The sequence below is a fragment of the Phalacrocorax carbo genome, chromosome 1 (assembly GCF_963921805.1).
Source record: "Phalacrocorax carbo chromosome 1, bPhaCar2.1, whole genome shotgun sequence".
NCBI lineage: Eukaryota > Metazoa > Chordata > Aves > Suliformes > Phalacrocoracidae > Phalacrocorax > Phalacrocorax carbo.
In genome coordinates, this window is record NC_087513.1 from 81,162,677 (window position 1) to 81,183,582 (window position 20,906).

The window sequence follows — 20,906 nt, forward strand, 5'->3', positions numbered from 1 at the left end:
GGGGAAAGCTTATGTGTTAGGATTTGAGTAATCATTTGAATGACGAGCTTGTTTCTGTGCAGCCCATGTTTCCCTGAAAGACACAGACACTTGTCACAAATGCACTCCCATCCGATTTCAGGGACAGAAGCTAGGAGCAAAGATATAACCATTGTAATGAAATTCAGTGTACTTCTGTGTGTTCCCATATGGTTTGTGCAGCTGTGCCTCATAACCTTTAGAAGAAAGCATAACTAAACATTGCGTTTCTCTGACTAATATTTACCAAAATATAAGTGCACACTTCAGAATTGTGAATATCCAAATGAGATATTTTTGGGGTTTAGTATTTCGTAGATCACTTTTTCCGATATTATGGAAACTAAGGACCTATTTCAACAACAGTATTTTATTTATATTTAGGAATCACTGGCAAGCTGGTATAAGCCACATCTGTCTTACTGTAAAGTGAAGAAAAAGCTGGCAAGTTTCTCTTCTGGCTTTGTATAGAGGAATTATTCCGTTAGTTTGGTCATAATACAATTACTTTTAGAAACTAGCATTCCAGGCCCATTGCCTGCTTCCCTGACCAGGTGCTTTATGTGCGGATTTGTGCAGCCAGTGGGATGTGTGGGAGATTACCTCTGAGGGGGCTTGGTATGTGCTAGAACAGTCAGCTTAGCCATTTACCGTGTGACTAGAAAACTAATATTTTTGCTCTCTTCTGAAAGAGGCTTGGAATATTTGGATAAAATACTGGAGTTTACCCTAATAACACACATTTATAGAGGGTCAGCTCCTCTTGGGCTGTACCTTAAAGTGCAAGTCATACATTTGCCCAGTTTCAGTGGGGTTATTCTGGAAAGAAACATCTACTTAACATTTGGATAGGGAATTGTGCATTTCATTTTGTGCACAGTTGAATTGTAGTCACAGTGCTGCTTAAAGGAAGAAAAATATAGTGATCACGTTATACCCAGGACAGTCGGAAATATCTACAAGTCAGTCAGATTAACACCCTTAATTTCCTCCATGTCCATCCTTGTGTATCAGAGTTATTTTTAATAATGTACTAGATTTGTGGAGTGTATTTTGTATGCTTATTTTGTCTGAAGAAAATAACTAGACTGTTGTTTTGGTCTTTTGAGTAGCCTTCTATCTGGTACACTGGTTTTTGGGTTTGGTTATGGTACAAAATTGCATTTCAGGTTTTTTGAAGTTCCATGTGTTATATTTCATAATTACGTATAGCCAGACAGATCTGATTTATCATTAATGCACTTCTAGAACTGATTTTAATTTTTTACCTTTCATTTTGTAGATTGGCTACAAAGCCTGTAAAATCTGTCTTGAAAGCACCTTTACCAATATAGATTGCAGATGATCTGTGTTACAGTTGTTATAACCCTTGTTATCTGTGTAGATTCTTTTTTCCTAATATGTGAAGTATTTTCTTTGCAGTGTTCACAGAGGATATCTTTATTGTATTCTGTCATATCAGAAATACATGGGTGTGTGGATATTCTGCAAAGCTAGGTACATTCTCAGCTCCCATCACCTGGCTATTATTTAAGTCATGCTTATAAAAGAGAGTGTGGAAGTAGTTTATGTTCAATACTCGTTGTTTGCTTGCACCACAGGTAATTTTTTTTACTGCTTGTAAATCAGAGAAAATTTGAAAGACCTAGAGTTCTAGAGGAGTCTAGTATTGAGAAATATTGAATATTTGCAGAACAAAACTGAAGTATTCTATTTAAAAAATATATAAACCCAAGGATCAATTACATGTTTTGATTAACGATTCTCCATGTGTACTGTCAACATCATGTAACTGTTCTAAAATCTGAGTAAGTTTATTATAGGCAGGTGATTCTGTTAATACTATGTCTGGAACTAGAAGTCTTATTTTTCCTGCTTAACACACAGAATTTCCCCAATAAGTAAGATTGTCTAGCAGTGAAGAAAGGAGACTGAAGAGGAAGGAAGAGGATTTCTTTACAACAGGAATAAAGGAAACAGGCTAACTAAGAGTAATAAAAATAATAGAAATAGGCGAGGATAAACATTCCATGAGAAAAGGTATCACTTGTTTAGCATTCAGACCAAGATTTCCAGTTTAGATTTCAGTTTCTGACTTCAGAAACTTTTAATTTCAATTTTGTTAAATGTTCGGTTAACAAAACAAAACCAGGCCTTTTTTTTTAAAGGTAATGTTGGTTGGTATACTGAATCATCAGTCAGTTCAGAAAAGTGTGGTCTATTAAGGGTAGTGACGTGCTAAAGAGCATATCAAATATGCTCTAAAGTCAAATATGAATGGCCAGATGTTGTCATGGTTATGTCAAACATAATCTTGTTTTAGGTTTATGCCTTTGACTTCTGTTGCAAAAAGTAACTTACTATGTGAGTTGGGGTTACTGTATCTGGATTTTAATTAACAGTTGTGAACATGTCAAACAAAGCAGGGCATGTGAATATTTTTGTGCCTTTATTATGTAAAATTTGCATATCTTTGGGGTTCCTTTTTGCTATGAAACAAGTTGTTATAAGTATTTTCAATTATGATTTTGCATTTTTAGCTTTGTTTAGATTCAGGACCAAAGAATTAAACAACTCACTTTTATTAGTAAAGTAAAATAATAGAAATGGAAAAGGGTAATAAAAGGACTTAAAACCAAAAAGTGCTGTTATTTCTCCTGCTACTAAAAAAATGATACCTCACATAAAAATCACTCTCAGAATAATCTTTAGAAACATTAACTATAAATGCCCACTCATTTTTCATTTGTAAATGAGATTTTTCAGATTTGCTTACATCCTATCTCAGTGCATCCTCCCTGGGGAAGAGTGGGTCTTCCTTATCAACACATTTTACTAATACTAGCACAGGCCAGAGTTTGTTAGGGATAGGGACTCTTCTAAGGGCTAACTTTTTTGAAATAATAATTTGAGATAGTGATGCTGGCGACATTTTTTGACAAGACATCTCAAACTTTTTCAGAGACATAGTTTTGGAATATATGGAGAAAGATGCCTCTGTCTACAAGGTTCATCGTTCTTTCATATTTTAAGAGAAGATTTTGTGATGAAAATTATAAAATGAAAAAAAAATCTTGCATTCAATTATTCAAGGTAAAGACTGCAAGAGAATGCTCGATGTTCATAGTAAAAGTTCGTGTTAATTAGGTTTATCCACCCTGTTGATGAGAGGCAGCAAATTGCTTGGAGTTGTTCAAACTGTCTGAGGAACTGCCTGTAATTCACTCCTAAATGCTGGCAATATGACAGGATATGTGTATCTCTGCGTAGTTGCTCTATTACTCATCCATCAAAATTATCAGAGAAAATGGTCAATGAAGTTTTTCTTAAATCAAACTAAAAATTCTACCTTTACATATTTTAGTGCTGCAGTTGACATATTATTTTAGTTCTTTACAATATTGGCAAAAATGCCTTAGCATATAAGTCATAAGGACCTTGTAGTTTAATAAGTCTTTTTATATTAAGAATTGGATCAAATTAATGGGGGAAATCAGCACAGTAGAAGAGAAGTAAGATGTCTGTCTGGTAGCTGGAACTGGCTGTGATTGTAAAAAGTAATTTGAAAACAATATTATTACCAGAAAACACTTATCTATGTTTTGTCTTCCCTGAAATTATTAAATAGGTTGCCTTCTGGACATTTATTATATAGGTAACATCTCTCAGCTCTGTTTAGCTGAGGATTCCTTTACCTTCTCTCATTGTCTGCACCTTTGCTTTCCTCTCTGTGCTTCTATACATGCATGATGTATCTACTTCTGTGATACATGTATTGGTGGGAACCATTGCAACTCAGCAAAATCTCCTCTTGAAACCTAATGTAGCTCTAAATCCATGATAATTACACTATAAGAGCTCAGCTTCTTAGATTTATTATTTAGATTTTAAATTCTTTTACTTTATATTGCCTAATCTTCTCAACTGTGCTCATCCAGTCTTTTTTTATTTTTACTTTCAAGTAAACTTGCATAATTATTCAGTATTTCAAATACAGTATATATTTATACAACTGACTGGCATGATGATGAGTGGAAGTAAAAGAAGAAACCCTTTACTTGCCTTTCAGAAACCTATTGCTTGTGAATGTGAAATTATGTGCTTCAAAAGGCTTATAAAATACCTACTAATGTCTTGGATTGAACAGAAAATAGCTGTTGCCATAAACTACTACAGTAACTTCAGCGAGTAGACTGTACACGTATAATCTGCCGGTTTTTAAAATATAGAGTTGGCTTTATGGTTCCAAGAAGAGTGCTGATGTGCTTGCATGGTTAAAAAGTGTTTGCTGCCAACCCTTTCCAGCTATAGCTTAGAGCAGTATTAAGAATCCAGCACTCTGCCTTCTTTCCCATTATTTACTTCAGAAAAGCACACAGTATCTGCTTATCCAATGCTGTCAGACTGAAATCCAGAAAGTCTGCAAATAAAAGTGGGGGGTTTCTACACAGTGATGTAGACTGGGCCATGAATTGGCACCTACTTGGTCACACTGTCATTCAAATTGTGGAGCTGGTATTAATGATTACTTTTCAAAATAAAGGCAAAAAATAAGCTTGGAATTCACTCAGTATATTGGGTAGAAGTCTAGAGTATATCATAATTGCATATTCTTCAAGAGCATCAGCAGTGGAACATTTCCTAATGCATCCTGTTAGAACTCCTGGCACACCCTTTCCTGTGTCTCCTTGGTAAATTGTTAAGCTCACATTCCTCAACCTTTCCATTTCTCCAGTGGCAGGTAAGCTATCTTTAGTCACTGCTTTGAGTCACATTTAGGGTCTAGTCCTTGAGTCAGATTAATTCGCAGCCCAGATTCGCACCTGGAGAACTGTGTTAGAGCAGTGGTTATATAAGATGCTACATACATCCCACATAGATCCAAATGGCAGTTTTTCCCATATAGTGGGTAGTGTGTATGTGCCATGTGGCATTACAGAAGTTGAGGGTAGGATAGGTAGGGCTGACCATTCTCTTCTTGGTCAAGAGATCCAGTTCCTTACCTGGGACAGAGGATATATCGTGTGTTTTATCTGGTACTCTCAATCCATCTACATTGTGAAATTACAGAAGCAGAAGAGTCTAGGAGAGAGAGAGAAAAAAACCTAACAGCTGGAGCAGCACACTGTCACCTTGAATTCAGTGTGCTTAGGAAAAGAAGGCTGGGAGTAATAGAGAGGACTTAAACAGATGCTGGTATGAGATGTTTCAGTAGCAGATTTCTGATATTAGTATATCTTATTACTATGAATAGGAAGGACCCTTCTTGAAAAATGTGTTACAGATTGGTGACTTTCATTTATTGAGCCATTTGTGTTAAGCCATGTGCAAAATCATGCATCAAAACCAGACAAATAACTTTTGAACCCCTGTAGGTAAAACTTATGCCCTTCAGTGTTAGGCAGTTGTTATCAGAATTTTGATATGTGTTATTGTTTTGCCAGTGTGCTTGATTTCAAGCATCAAGCACAGCTTTCTTCTGAAGGTTTATTATTTGAAGGCAAGTGCAAGTGGGAGAGGTTATGAAAATCAGTTTCTTTTAAGTTATTAATCTCGAATGAGTGATTTTTTTTTTTAATACTTGCTATATTTTAATATGACTTAGAACAAAATAGGGTGTCGTTACCATTCTTGTTCCTGAATGTTTGGCTTGGCATTTGATGCAAGGCCTCAATTGCAGGCTGAAGTGCCAGCAGCTGAAGCTGAAAACAAGACTGCGGTGGGCAAACTCAAGATTTAATTTCAGAAAGAGTGTTTATATTTTCCCTGGGGCCACATTAATGAGAGTCCAAACCCTAAATGTTACCACCAACACATTTTAACAGACCAGTTTCCCAGTTTTTAAAGTGTGGTGTCACCTTGAGTATTTTAACTTTTTCCCCTTCTTCTGACTTAGAAGAAAAGCAATAAAACTGTATCATTTTTGGCTTAATTCGATGTCATGTTTGGGGAACGCAAAGTTCTGTGTAATGTAACAAAGTTGCATTTAAAAAAAAATATTTAATCCTATCTTTTATTTCTGTATCAGCTATTTTAATAATTCAGCTTTAATTTACCAATGCAAAACTTCATGTTACTACAAAACACACATTATAGGGGTTCACGTATTGATGTCCTGAATCAGCCTGATGTCAGAATGTCCGTGCCATGCCTAGGATGAACTCATGACCAACGGGTCAGTGCCAAGAGAGACAGTAGAGATGGGGTCACTGAAAGTTCCTTAGCTCAGTTTCCTGCTCCTTCAGCTGGGCCTGTTTTGTGGCTTTAATAGGATTAAAGAAACATTTACATTGAGGCTTTAGGAGCATTTTCACACTGCTCCTTTACCCAGCTCAAAGAGCAGTATAAATCCAAAGGATTAAATAAGGGATTTATGTAAAGTTGTAGTGTAAGATGAGTTGGTGCACCTGGCTCTCCTTTTTCTCCTCTGTGAATAAGGCATACTGAAGCAGTGTACTGCCTATGATGCAGAAGTGAGCGTGGCATTTTTTCCTGAACTTTTAATTCTCTAGAAACAATAATTTCAAAGCTTATAAATATTAAAATGAAATGGTAGTTCCTGATGGAGTATTTCAATCTATAGGTCCTATTAGACATTTTTCTTCAGAGGGTCTTACGGCATTTTTCTGCCACTTTTCAATATCTAAACATCATGCATTTTATTTCCTGGAAATTATAGTACTCTGTCTTTAAAATGGAAAGGGCAAAAAATACAATTCTCTGCCACTTAGTTAGGTTCATTAAAATCCAAAGGAAACTGTTAAATAACCAAAATTATAATTTTCAAACTCCTTGAATAATCATTTATGCTGATGAATGCAATTTAGTTGAAACTATATACATAACCTATTGTATGTTTTTTGCAATTACTTGAGAGTAAAATTGCCAGAGCTTGAAATTCTTTACTTAAAACTGTTTCATATATCTTTTTGTGCCTCACTGTATAAATCTACAAAGACTGAGGTTATGCCTGTACTCTTTAGTCAGGCAAGATTCCAGTTGAAACTGAAATCAAGTGGTGTTATTACTGAGAAAATATTGTGCTATCAAAGCCAGAAGGGGAAAAATAAACAGGATGAATTACAATGTTCAACAACAAATGACTGGTTACTACACTATTGCAAAACTGCTCTTGTGATTTAGATGTGTTGTGTTTTTAATCCAATGTGCATCATTATAATTACTGAAAGAGGTATATAAACTTTGGATTTGGTCTACAATCACAAAAATCATTCAACTTGCTCTGTGGGTATAGGCTGTTTACATTAATAAAGATTTGCAGTGTACACTGTACTAATGTCACCCAGATGTATCCATCACTGGATCACAGTGGTGTTTTTCACATCATTAGGTGATTAAGCAACACTTGAGGTCCAGGGAAATGCAACGTCTGTCATGCAGGGTCCCCCTCTTCTGCAAGTATTTGATGATGAAATAGAAGAGACTTCCATATTTCTTTCTGTTGTCCATTAGGAAAGCTGTATGTGATGGGGAAAGTGATGCATCCTTACACACCTCCTGTCCTCTGTAACTGAGGGTCTCTTGTATTATGCCTGATCCATCTTTCAGTGTTATAACCATAACTTTCCAGTCACTGTAACTGTAACTTTCAGTGTGTAACTGAAAAGTATTTTATACTGTACTTCTGAAAGTATGAGAATAATACCTGATCATTTGTTTTGAGATATTATTTTGTGTTCTGTACAACTTTCTCAAAATCTGTTTTGAGATTAAGTAGAGAAAAAAATTGCAAGTTCTTAATTATATGTGTAGAATTACTCATTTTTAATGCAACTCGTGACTTGGCATTTTCATGAGAGCTTTAGATTGACTAAGAGAAGCTAAAAAAACAACCCAGAAAAAAGTATGGATCCTTGTGTATGGATGAACATGAATACCCTCATTTTACCATCCTAGTGGGAGAGTTAGACGGGTCAGCTGAATTTGGAGGTTAGACATTTAATAATCTATTGGACTGAATAAGTGAATGCTTTGAGGAGAGGACTTGGTCCAGATTTTGTCATTCCTATTAAAATAAAACTTTTATTAATTCGCTGTCTTTTTCTTCCAAGTTCATCTATGTGCTTGTAATCAAATTTGTATTTGAATGGTTTGTATTTCATTGACATTTCTTAATTCAGAATTTTTTAGTATATATAATTAGGTATTTTGGTAACACAGTAACAGTCATAAATTTTCTTTTTTAAGTCATTGTAATCCACATTACTTTGTACTTGATGCATAGTCAGTTCAATATGATCAACTTGGATTAATTAAAGCTAAGCAAATCATCTGCAATTTTATTTTCTTAGTCATAGGCCAACTCCTTGGCTTTTTATAAGTCCCTGTTGTACCATTCTCTTGGCACCAAGAGCATCATAAAGAGTCTTAGAAAGTTAATGATGGACATGCTCAGCAAAGGCATTTTGTCAAGCACCTGCAAGGATGTCAAATCACAAGAGAGGAGGCAGTTGTTCCACTCTGGTCGACATTATTGTAAGTTCTCAGTGCAAAGGTCAGAAATTGGGCCAAGGTCTCTTCCATCCCTAGATTTCTGTGATACCATTTTAATTACATTGGAATTGAGCCCCAAAGAGACAAGGACAGAATACGGAAGGCCTTTTTTTCCACTGCATTTCCATGACATGCAAGGATGCTCTTGTGGTCTCTGGATTTGTGTTGTGATGATCCAGAACTCAGGTGCATTTTAATTAATTTTTAAAAAATTATTTCTAAAAAAAAAAAACAACTTTGTGGTCATAGAATTTCTCTGTCCATGTACCAGGATAGGATAAGCCTAGAGTAATTGCAGGGTCACCACAAAATCCCATTACTTAACAAATTCTGTTAGGTGTACAGTTCTGAGAGGGAATGATTTTTTTCTTTCGTTCATTGCACAGATAAAATCAGTGAATAACGTCATGCATAAGGATGGTTGTTGCGTTAATTGTAGGCGTTTGAGGAGTGGATAGGGAAAGACCCTACCGTTGAGTCACGAGGTTCAGACAGGATCCCCTTGCTTTCTAAACTTCTCTGAGAGGAGTCTAGGTGCCGCTAAGTCCAGTTTTAGTCTCAGACTTGGTCAATGGTTTATTTTCTGTGGGTTGTAGAAGTAACCACTCATCAGAGTATTTGTTGTTAGTAACTGATTTCGCAAATGCCCCGGCCGGTCACATTCAGTGAGAACAATCACAGCTAGATTAGCAAATAGTGCAGTTTATTAAAGCAACAGATACACAGGTTCTTTGGATTACCAGTGATAAGATTGCTGGTTACAAGACACACATAAATACCAAAGATATGAGTACGCTGCTAGGCTACAAGTATGCTAAACAAATATGAAGCAACTCTAATATGAAGCAAAGCAACTCTAATACATTAGGCATTTAAAGTGACCCTATAGAGGTTTCCGATCTTACCAGTGGGGGAGAAGAGAGGCCCAGCCCGTCGACTGGTCCCAGAAGTCAGAGTGGTACACAGTGGTATCTTCCCTAACACCCTCTTCACACATTTTATACTATTTTTTATCTTCAGGTGGAGCTTGAGTGACTCCAGTCATGCATACCTTTATTATGACTGGTGTAAAATTTCCTCGCTTTACTTTTAAAAGTGTAGACTAGAAGAAATTCAAAGCGCATGCCCAGTGAGGGGTGATTGCACCTTAGAGGCAGGTAACTTTTGGGATGGAGGTGTGTTTTGGTATTACCATGATGATATAATGAGCAGAGTTCACCAAAAGGACAGCATTTTGTCAAAAGTATGACAGACTGTTGGCCCAGGGCGGCAAATACGCAGCGTACCAGCTCCATGGTACCTCGAGTTCCCATTTATCACAGAGCCTGGCCACGATGCCTCCTCACTGCTCCACCCTGCGGACAACTCCTCTTAGCGTCAGTACGCCAAGTCCTCCTGGCATTGCAGACATCTATGGTTACTAGGGAACTTCCGTGGAATGGATTCCTCACATAGCAGCTGCATGTCACCCTGACACCTTCTTCAATGCTGTACCTTTTCTAAAAACATAAGTTTAATTTCTAAGTCACCTCCAGTGACTGTTCCACACGGTTTGTTCTGTTCCTAAATGTGTTTTGCTCCTGCTGAGGAATATTTGGAGTTCAGTGTTTGTTTGGGTTTTTTGTACTGCTTCTCATTTACACCCAAGCCCTTTTATGTGGAGATACTTTAACCTCAGTTGTTTTATCTGTTTACTTTTTTTGTTGAGTTTTTAGCTGGGGAATTCTTGGAAACATTTCAGAACTGGTTGTATGCAGAAATTTTCAAGCTGTTTTTATCCCAAATTTTGCGGCTTCTTTGCTCTGTTGTTCATGTATGTCTTTTTCTTTTACAGTTTTTCCCCTTCTTCTGAACTTTGATTTTTTAAAAAGTAAATGGGAAGGTTGGCCTTACCATAGGTATTTTGACGAATCTTTCTTATGCTCATTTTCTGCAATTGGATTCCTGCAGCAAAGCCAGTAGGGTCAAAATTTGAGACTTAATCATCTATGAAGCTAGAGAAACATGTAAATAAGTAAGTCTTCTTACCTACAGCAATAGTAAGATTAGATAGATGAAGCAACATGATTTAGTTTCCCATTTACTTTTTGTATTCATGTCAGCATGAATAATAAAAAGACTAAGTAGTCTTTACCCATGTGTTAGAAATTTAGCAGGATACTTCAGAGACTTAAATATATGAGTATAGTTAGTATGTATATATGTTATTTTTCTGCTGCAGACTACTGACTCATTATTTGGTCGAGGGTATTTTTCCCTCCCTTGCCCTCCTCCTCCCTGCCCTGCTTAGCAATGGTTTCTTGTATTTTCTTTTTTCATTAATATAAAATAAGGTATTGCTAAGGTAAAAAGTTCCCATTCTATTTGCAGTTGTGTCTCCTTGATGATATTTCACTCCAAAGCCTTCATACAAATCTGCATCTGGAAAAGAAGCAGAATAGTTAGTCTAGTAACTAAAGAAAGCTACTTTGAGGAATATACTATAGTTGTGTTGTTAAGAAGTCTCCTCTGGCTGGCAGTTGCAGAAATAATCTGGAGTTGTGTAGAGCATAAAGCCTGCAGATCATTGTTTTGCTGGTGATTTTTCCCTCCTCCTTTGGAATCTTCTGCCTGTGGTGTTGTAAATGATGACCTGCTGAGAGCAATGGGTACTCCATCTCTGTATGTTTTGAAAGAAGGAGGTCTTGTCTTTGATGATATTGTTGCAGCTGCAGCTTTATGAAGTGCTTCTGCAGCAGCTGCCCTGAATTTTGCTGCAGTAGTTTGGCTTCATATTCCAAACAGGTTTCCAGTAAAATGTGTGAGTAAAAAGCATTAACAAAAGCTGTAATCCTCTCAATACTGAAGAGATCCAGTAGTAAATGTGGTCTCAGAAATACCTATCTGAATAGTAGAAAATTAATTTTCTGTTTTCTGAATCTTAATGCTTCCTTATTTTAATGCATATATATGCTTCCCACTGACTTAACACTAAATTTATCACAGATTCACTGTAGGCTGATTTTCCTTGTTGAATTTCTTCATGTGAATCCATCAACTTTAATCTACAATGGAATTTTTCACAAGATATCATCTTTGCCTGTGCCTTCAAGTATATACTGTTTCATCCTGTCACATCTTATAATTAAAGTTTCATTAAAATGAAAAGTGAAAACGTGACTGTTAAGTCAAGTGTTCATCAAATCTAAGAGGTAGGATATTTCTCATGCTACTTCAGTATGTACTAAACTCCAGTGTGGTATTAGGGGACACTTTGCTTTAGAGATAACTAGTGGCATATAGTTCCACAGTTTCACAGGAACCTTCAGATAAGTGTGATATAACTCCAGTCTCCTTGATATCTAAGTAGAACAGCTACAGCCTGACTCCTTATGTTATTGGAAGTTTCAGCTTTGTATATAGCATTGGTTTTATCTCCCAGTCTAAAACAGTGATTCTCTGTGAGGTACATTATTAACCACTGGTTATAGTTCTTCTTAGAGGCAAGAAAATTGTGCTTCTGGTGAATCCCCTGTTAATGAAGAATCAAATTATGTATAGTTATTTAGGAAGCACTAATGGCAATGGAATAGCAGTTATACAACTGTGGAAAGATTTGCCCTATGGTTGCCCAGTTGTGCACATTAGTAGGGTAGTTTTTTCAGTTTGTATCCACTGCAAATACTTATGATACAATGATTATTTCAGTTTTACATACTTATTCTCTGATAGTGTAAAATACATTCTCATAGTAATAAATATTGTTCCCATTAATGTCTTTATTTGCTGCTTGCTTTTCAGTTACACTTAATTATCCCAGTTCTGTAGATATCATCTTAATACTGCAAGGCAATTCTGTGAGCGTGACTCACCATGAGCCCATCAGATAACATTTTTATTTGGTTTGATAACAATAGTAATTTATATATGTAGGAAAATTGCAGTTGCTTTTAACCAAACATGCTTACCCTGGATTAATTTGGAACATGTATGCATACTGACAAATGAAGCAGATCTTTGGTACCAGACCTAGCACCCAACCCTGCACTCAGGGCTTTTCAGGAAGCATAGTCTGATAGTCTTCAGGCACTTTCCAGGAGAGATGGTAATTTGTGGTTATGAAGCTCCACAGAAGCCCTGTGTAATCTCTGCCAAGTCATTTGTAGCCATATTAAAACAGCATGTGATGGTGCCTAAGACTGACTTGGGTATTTAAAACAGTTCAAGATAAAGAAAAAAAAAACAAAACCAAAAAACAAAAACACCGCTATTAAGGACTTCTAACCCTTATGAGTACTCAGGATCTGACAAGCGCCTGCATAGAAAGCACTCTGAGTTGCTTACAGATCCTTAATTTAGGTGCTGTTATATATCTCTAGTTCCCACTTCCCTATCAGAGGAGGTGATCTGATAAATTTGACCCTTAATTACATTGTGATTAGTGTTCTGCTTTGTGCCTACCTTGTGGGGACTGTAGTATAATTTATATCAGAAGCAATACAGACACTTGCCAGAAACAACTGCTAACCATTTATCATTCAGAGATTTTGCAGACGCTGCACAGTTCCATGCTGCACAGAATCAGACCTTGCTCAGGAAGACATACAGCATAGATTCACTTGCGTGGCTCCATTTGTAAAACAATCATAATAGCATTCAGAGAAGTATAATGAGCGTTAAGATGTTGAGTATCAACAGGAATAACATAAAAGTATTTTGAATAAATAGGGGATGGCCAGAACCTCTGTGATTTGTGTCTATCTCAAATAATTTCTTGCTTTTCTTTTTTCGTTCTCACAACCAGTAGAAAATATCATGCCCAGAGGAAAATATGAATTGGTCCTGTGTGGCATAACATGTGGGAAGCTGGGTTTGTTTGAAACCAACCCAGTCTAAGCTAGTGTTACTCAGCCTGTAGTCTATAAAATATTGGAAACAGTCTGCAAAATAATTCCCTTTCTACTCTCTTGTTAGTTCAAATATATGCATTTTTCATTTAATGTGCTGGTACCAAATTTAATTGATTTGTTATTTATTTTAGTAGTGGAACTGATCTTTGCTTTCCTAATTTTTAAGTAGTCTATTTAATACCCTTCAGTCATTAAACTAGAGAAGGACACAAGGTTGTGATATAAGTATTTTTTTTTCCTATTTAGAAAGAGGAGCAGGACGTATTGACACTAAAGATAGCGTGTGCTTTAGTAGAGGTTTCCTCATAAGAGGGAACCAGAAATGGCAGAGTGCACTTTGCTTCAATGCCTGTAAATAGAAGTGAATTTTAACAACTTCACAATTCCCTGTAGCTTTCATGTCGGCATTATAAATCTTGGAAAGAACAGTCAAAGGCTGTGCATATTGATAAATGCACAGTGGAATGCCACTCCTCAAAAGTGAGGAGGAAGGGAAAGATCAGTACTAAAAAAAAAAATCTAACTTCCTTATATTTAAACAGAATGTTCCATGCATTTGATATTAAGCTATAAGGAAGACACTTGATTTCTACATGTTCAACAAGCTTTTGCAAAAGCTTTTGTTTTGGAAACCTTTAAAAATCAGTGAGTTTTCTATCCACATAATATACATGGGTGACTAATATTGGGAGAGGCCCTACTGCGGTCAAAGCTTTGCCTGCATCCAAAAGTTTGCAGCTTCAGGGCCTCAATTTGTAATATTATGCAAGTTGTAATCATTTTCATTCATTGTATGAGATATTCAGATGCTTAAGTACTGTTTGCATATATTTCTGTATGTTTGTCTTAAGTATGTTGAATCTGATTGCTAGACCAATTATGCTAACTCTATGTATTTAGTGTATGGCTATAGTCTATAAATATCTTGGTTGAGGAATTCTGTGTTCCTAATCTATTAAGTAGGTAGGAGACCCTGGAGGTTGCTCATGTGTTTTTACACATAATATTTCCATTATTATTATTTTTTGTGCGTTTAGATAATGCCCATTTTTCACCTTCTACAGTAGTCTGAGCAGGTGCTGCAACCATTTTTAGTTCCTTTATGCACTCAATCTAGTTTCCTTGACTGAAGGCAAATTTCCTTCTCTTATTTATATGAAAGAAAGTTAGTATTTTCTTACATTCCTGTGTCCAGCTGGGAGACAGTGGAGATTCTGAGAGGGTTGACAGGGTGTTTTCCCACCACCTTCAGCAGACTAGGCAAATCTGTTTTAAAGATGTGTCCAACATATGGTATTATTTTAATGGTCTCACTGATCAAGTTCAGAGCATAAAATCCTTAAGGTTTAGAAGTTGCAGCATTATTTATTTAAGGAGAAAGAACCATTTTCACATGGCAATATAATTTATTAAACTTCACTCTTTCCTAGAGGTTCAGTCTTGAACACTGATGGCTTTCTAATGTGTAGCAGATACTGTATAAATTACAGCCATGGAGAACCTTGTTTTTATATACTTAGTAAGTGTTATCAATAGTAGAAATTCACAGGTGGACAGACAAAAATGTCCTGTTCTGGGATTAACTCTAAAATAAGCTCTGCTGCACATCTGTACCATATGGATCTGTTTTCCTTCTCATCCATTATAGAAATGAGAGGAAGTAGTTCATTGTTTCCTCATCCAACTCTCAGATTTGCAGGTTCCTCAATGTAATAATTTTTTTATATGGTCTATTTAATGTGCTAGGGAATTTTTTTAAGCCTTCTGTTGAATCTGTGGGGAGAAGTTCATGTTAGTGCACTGGGAAAGCTTTCTGAGTCCATAGCTTTACTAGAAAATATAATCACATAGCTGAACTTCTGCAGCTACAAAATTTTTCAGAATCATGTTAGGCTCATTCACTAGTGTGGGTGAGCAGGGGAGTGGGGAACAAAAGCTATATATCTTAAAATTGTACCAAAAAAACCCTCATCATTGACTTTTCCTCAGAGGGACATCTACCAATCAAATTATGAGAAGCCATTTATGAGTCTAGCTACACTGTAATGTTCTGCTGAACACTGGGCTTGTTAGCCAGTATCCAGTACAGTACATGTGAAGAATCCTAAGACTAAGTTGCACTAGTCCATTTCATTGGATTATTGTGCATGTCCTGTTTCTACTGAATGTTACTTAGAAAGGGGACAGGAAATACGTAGATTTGCTCATACTACTAGTCAGTTGAAAAAAATGTAATGATGCCTTGATGTTGTCTATAAATAATTACTTGTGGCCAATCAATATTCAACGTTAAAGAATTACCTTGGCAGTGAATTCTATTCAACAGCTAACAAGCAGCTACTTGTAAACACTAGCTAAATGGAAAGCCTTTATATCAGCCTCAGCAATCTGGACCTGCCAAACTTGATCTTCAGAACACATTCTCTTACACATCGATCTCTGTGTTTTCAATTCCCCAAAACATTCATTTTGCATTTGAAATTTCCTGTCTTTGCATGAACATGATTTTCTTTGAGTGTCAAGGATACCTGGCTGAATTTGAAGTCTTCCCCTACCGACCCCTCCCTTTATAAATGAATATAAACTTTCATATCACTGTGCTAGAATATTTTCTTGATGTACTACTTTGCATGAGTTTCATAAGAAAGGACTTGCAAGCCTATTTCTGATTTTACAGCCTTTAAGGGAAACTGCTTTGCTTCGCTGAATTATAATGACATGATTATTTTTTATTTATTTTTCAGTGTACATATGTGTGATCAACCCTGAAAAACACTAGTAATAAAAGTAAAAATAAAAACTTTTTACTCAACATTTTTGCTCTTTTTTAATCTCCAGTCATTGTATTTGTTGAATCTCATGATAAAAAGATTACAGCGTTTACTCATGTTAGTATTAGAGTCAGAATAGTGAGCTGAACTGCATTTGAATACATTAATTATGTAATTATCATTTGAAGTACAGGTAAATTGTTCAATATATGTCTAAATTTAGCTCCCATTTTCTACAGCTACAAATATGGTATTGGAAAATTGTATTGTCTGAGAAATAGTTTTGGAAAATACTTCTGAACGTCTTAATGTTTACACAAAAGGGAAAATTGAAGAGCCATATGTAACATTAATTTTGCTTTCTTCACTTTCCTGGGTGAACTTTGGGCTACAGTGAGATTAATATCGAAAGATATCTTTGCTATGGTGAGATCAGAATTTCGTCCTTAAATCTTCAGTGCTAAACCTAAAATTATATTTTCCATAAGATATTTTGTTAGTTACTAGTAATGGATAATATAATTCAGACATATAGTAGTTATTTGTAGAGTTCTGACTGTGTTTCTCTTCCAGCAATTTGAAATGTTTCACTGGTTGGAGAGTATTCAGTAGCGGAAGCTAAGCACATATGCCATGAAAATATATTTATTTATTTGCAGATAGGTGTTACGGGGGGAAATGTGGAGGATGTATATGGTCAGTTATTAACGTAAGAAACTATTTTCTGCTTTAGACATCAGTCATGTAGACTTTCATTCCATTTTACAGAAAATTTGAGCTGTATGATAAAAGCTAAGACAATGTAGAGCTAAGAAAATAATTAACTTTGGTTTGAGCTATAGGTTTATGAAGTGATACAGGGGAAGATGGATTGACTTAAGGTAAAACAGAGCAGCCTGGGATGAAAGCAGTCACCTGGTGGCGGTATTCTGCACAGTTATGTGTGAGCCTTTCTTTTTATTTCACAAGTCAAATTCTTGCATCCAGTGATAGGAGTTCTGCTGAGGCCTATGCCTCCCTTCAGGGCATGCCTTGCGTGGCTCAAAGGCACGTCATTATGGGTGGTCTAGGGATATGATTGAGGTGGGACCCCACAGGGGGTCTCATCCAGTCATCTTTGGCCAGAAGGATGGCAGAATCACACTTAGATCTCAAAAGTGGACTAAAGGTTTAAACAGAAGAGAGAAAACAGCAGTGAATGTGTTAGAATGTCCTGCAGGAATCAGCTCATTTTTGGAAGATGAATATGTCACGACTGTGGGAATTTCAGAAGTGGTATAGACCCTATGGAGTTCAGGAACTGCTTTTCCAAACCTTACGTAGCCAGTTCCTCAGTAGGTTTCATGCAAGTACATAGAGAGGCAACCTCTGGTTCTTTAGAAAAAAAAAAATGCTGTACGGAGTTAAAAAGATACTGCTGAGTAACTTAAAAGAATGAAGCTCAGGAACATTAAAACTTTGAGCTAATTAAAGCTGTGCCAGTAGGATGCAATGTACAGAATTGGGAACTTTGAACTGGATGGTTTTCACATGGTGGAAGAAACACATTGATTAGTAATAACAACAGCGGTGGTATGATGTAGAAAATTGTCTTCTCACATGATACATCTGGACCAACACGATGCATTTTTTCAGTATCTGTAGAATTTGAACAGTTGGGTTGGTTTGGTTGTGCAAATTCTCCATCCCTAATACGTTATTCATACTGATTACATTTGCATATGAGTCACATTCGGTTTGAATTTGCCAGATGTCCATTTATGTTTGTTTAAATAATGAGATCATTCCGTGAAGTGAAGAGGACCTAAAAATATAGAGGGAAGACTGGTTAGAAAAACAAGATTTAAAATGCCTTACTTACATATTTTCACATCTCGTAGTATATTGTGCAAGCAGAACCACAGCAACGTTGAGGCACTATTCAAAAAAATGCGTCCGTTGCTAACACTTCATTAAACAATGCATTATATAACAAAGCTTCATTGGATTTGGTCCTATTTCCCAGACAATTTCTCCATTAATGGAAATGTTCTCCCGAATGCATTCAAATGTACCATTTTCAAAGCCAGCATCATTTTGCTGCTTCATCTTTTGTGTTATGTGAAGATCCCAACTCTTTTCAGAGTGTTTTGTCATTTACTGTAGCATGGCAGAATTTTAAAATGTACTGCTCAAGGCAAAGCTTATACATAAACTGAGCAGGCAAGGGGCAACTGAATTCTGAATTTTTATGTTATTGAATTTACATAAACTTTTAACAGGCAATAAACTTTTGTTATGCACAAAGGGAGACTACCAACTAAACGCCTGAGTTCAACAAAGACGACTCAAACATGTACTTAATTCATTTGAGGCTTTTAAAATCTTTCTCAAGCCTGAAGAAATTCTGTTTTGTTCATATTGCAGCCAATCACTACACACATTGAACATTTATGTTAGTACTCGGTGAAATAAATTTAACTGTATACGATTTCAGATTGCTGCCTTGCTAAAGAAAGTTAACAGCAGCATATCAGAACACACATCTGGTGAGCTACTTCGATCTCTTTAAAGCAGAATCTGCAAGGAAAGGCTGCAAGAAAGAACTATGGAGAGTTTAGCCAAAGCTCTGGGTCACAGCTCAATAAAGAACCATCTAGGAGTATAGATGTATAATACGCAATAAAAGGAAGCCATTGAAGATCGGTTTCATGCTAAGCTCCTCCAACTGATATATCTACCAGAAGCAACAGAATTTGATGGCATAATATGTTTCAAGAAAGCTGTTTCTCATGTTCGTTCTTAAGACGTAACAGATGATTTTATGTGAATTGCAGTATATCTGCCCATTCTCCAGAGAAATACGGGTCACAAGCACAAAAACATCTGTAAGCTTCCCCATGCAAAATGTTCTTTATATTTTGGACCAGAGCAGAGGAAGGAGGCAAGATACCTTTCAAATCAGAAGAAATGCACCATCACAACAGTGTGTTTATGATGCTCGTTTATTCCAGACTGTCTTGTCTAGATACAGCTTCTTTAGAGCTTAGTTTGCTGTTTCTAAGTCTTTCATTTTCTTGTCAGTAGCAGCTGTTATTTAAATATATCAAGAGCAGACTTTTCTGAAATTTATTTGAACTAGATCTGCTTTAAAATCTGTTGTAAATCAGTGAGCTAGGTTCACATCAGGCTATGTATGGAGCGCTAATGTCTGCTTTTGCTAAGAGATGCAAAAATTTGAACAGCTGGAAATTTGCAGAAGTAGAAGTACAAGCAGACATATTACTGAAGGAGAGTTTTATGATTGTCTGACTTCTAGAAAATACGTGTGTATTCTGCTTGTGACTAGATTTGACACATTCATCTCTGTTAAAACAAAATACCAGAATATTCAAACTACCAGAGCCTGGTTTTGCATGTTAGAGGAACCTACAGAGCAGCAAAGCACAAGGTCATAAAAATGTTTCCCTTTCTATATTCAATCACAGCACTGCAGCTATGCCCTGAGTGCATTTTCAAAGTGAAGTGGGAAGGTATCGCTAACTTTGCCTTGCATTCAGTATTAATATTTTTTAAAAACATATATCTGTTACAAAGCAAAATGTCCATTCAAGTGATTGTTAGAGCAACTAACTGGACTACTGAATAGCGAGCATATATGTGCAGAGGGATACCATAGCAATAGAGTTTTTGTTGAAAGCTGTAATTAAAGCTGTGTTTGCTAAATACATGGGGCACAGTATTTTTTTTTTTAAATATGGCCATTTGCAGATGATTGCCACCAGTCTGCTAGACCAGTTGATCCTAGTCTGCTAGGGCCATGTGGCCTCACATGAGCATTATTGCTGGTGTTGCAGAGTTCAAGACGTTGCTTGTGGACTCATGCACAACAGTTTGACAGAAGTATGGAGCTGGACTTCTTCCAAATTCCATTACTTCCTTTCTCTTGAGTAGTATAACTTTTATGTCCTATTAGCCTTGTACCGCTACCTTTCAGTGTCACCCTATGTCACTTTTATATATGTATTTAGTTGAATTTGTGGGTGATTAAAGGACAGTCAAGTTGAAAACATCTCTCGAATGTGATATTATTTGTTTGATGTGAATTTTAAGACTCTGCAGGGCATTTTATTTATTAATGTTACGGTATAAAAAAAATTAACATACCTTTTAGTAAACCATGTTTTTATGTATTTTATATGACATAACATACCAAGTCTTGTTATTGTGTTCTTCTCTGTTTTGGTGGGGAAGAAAGAGCCATTGTCCTTACTGCAAGTAAGTATACAGTACACATTGTTTGACAGTAGGGAACTTCAATAAAATGCTGAAATAAAGTAGGCAGAAAATATTACCATCTTCCCTGTGGAAACTATTTAAACATGCTGCCATTTAAGTTAACACTAGATTTTGAATTTTTGAGTATGCAATTGTATGTAGTATTCATTTTAAAGCAGAAGCAGTGTCTTTTATAAAAGCAAAAGCTGCAATTTTAAAAGATGCTGTGGGGATTTTTCTAGTGTGGCAGCTAGGTTGTTTAGCTCTTTCAAACTTCTTGTATAGAACTTGACAGCTGTTGGAAAGTTACTTTTAGGCTTATGTGCATTTTATTTCGAAGGAATTTAAATACTTCATTAAAAAGTTGTTACTAAATTGCACACATAGCAGTTACTTAGGTTCTTTTGTTGTTGTCCCATTTGCTTCTTGAATGTTTGTTGTTGAATATGGCTGAGTT

At 36.2% G+C, this 20,906-nt stretch overlaps 1 protein-coding gene across 4 annotated transcripts in view; it reads left to right on the forward strand.

The window, feature by feature from the left end:
* Nucleotides 1-20,906, forward strand: part of CCDC91 (coiled-coil domain containing 91) — a 160,201-nt gene that overhangs the window by 134,732 nt on the left and 4,563 nt on the right. The window lies entirely within an intron of this gene.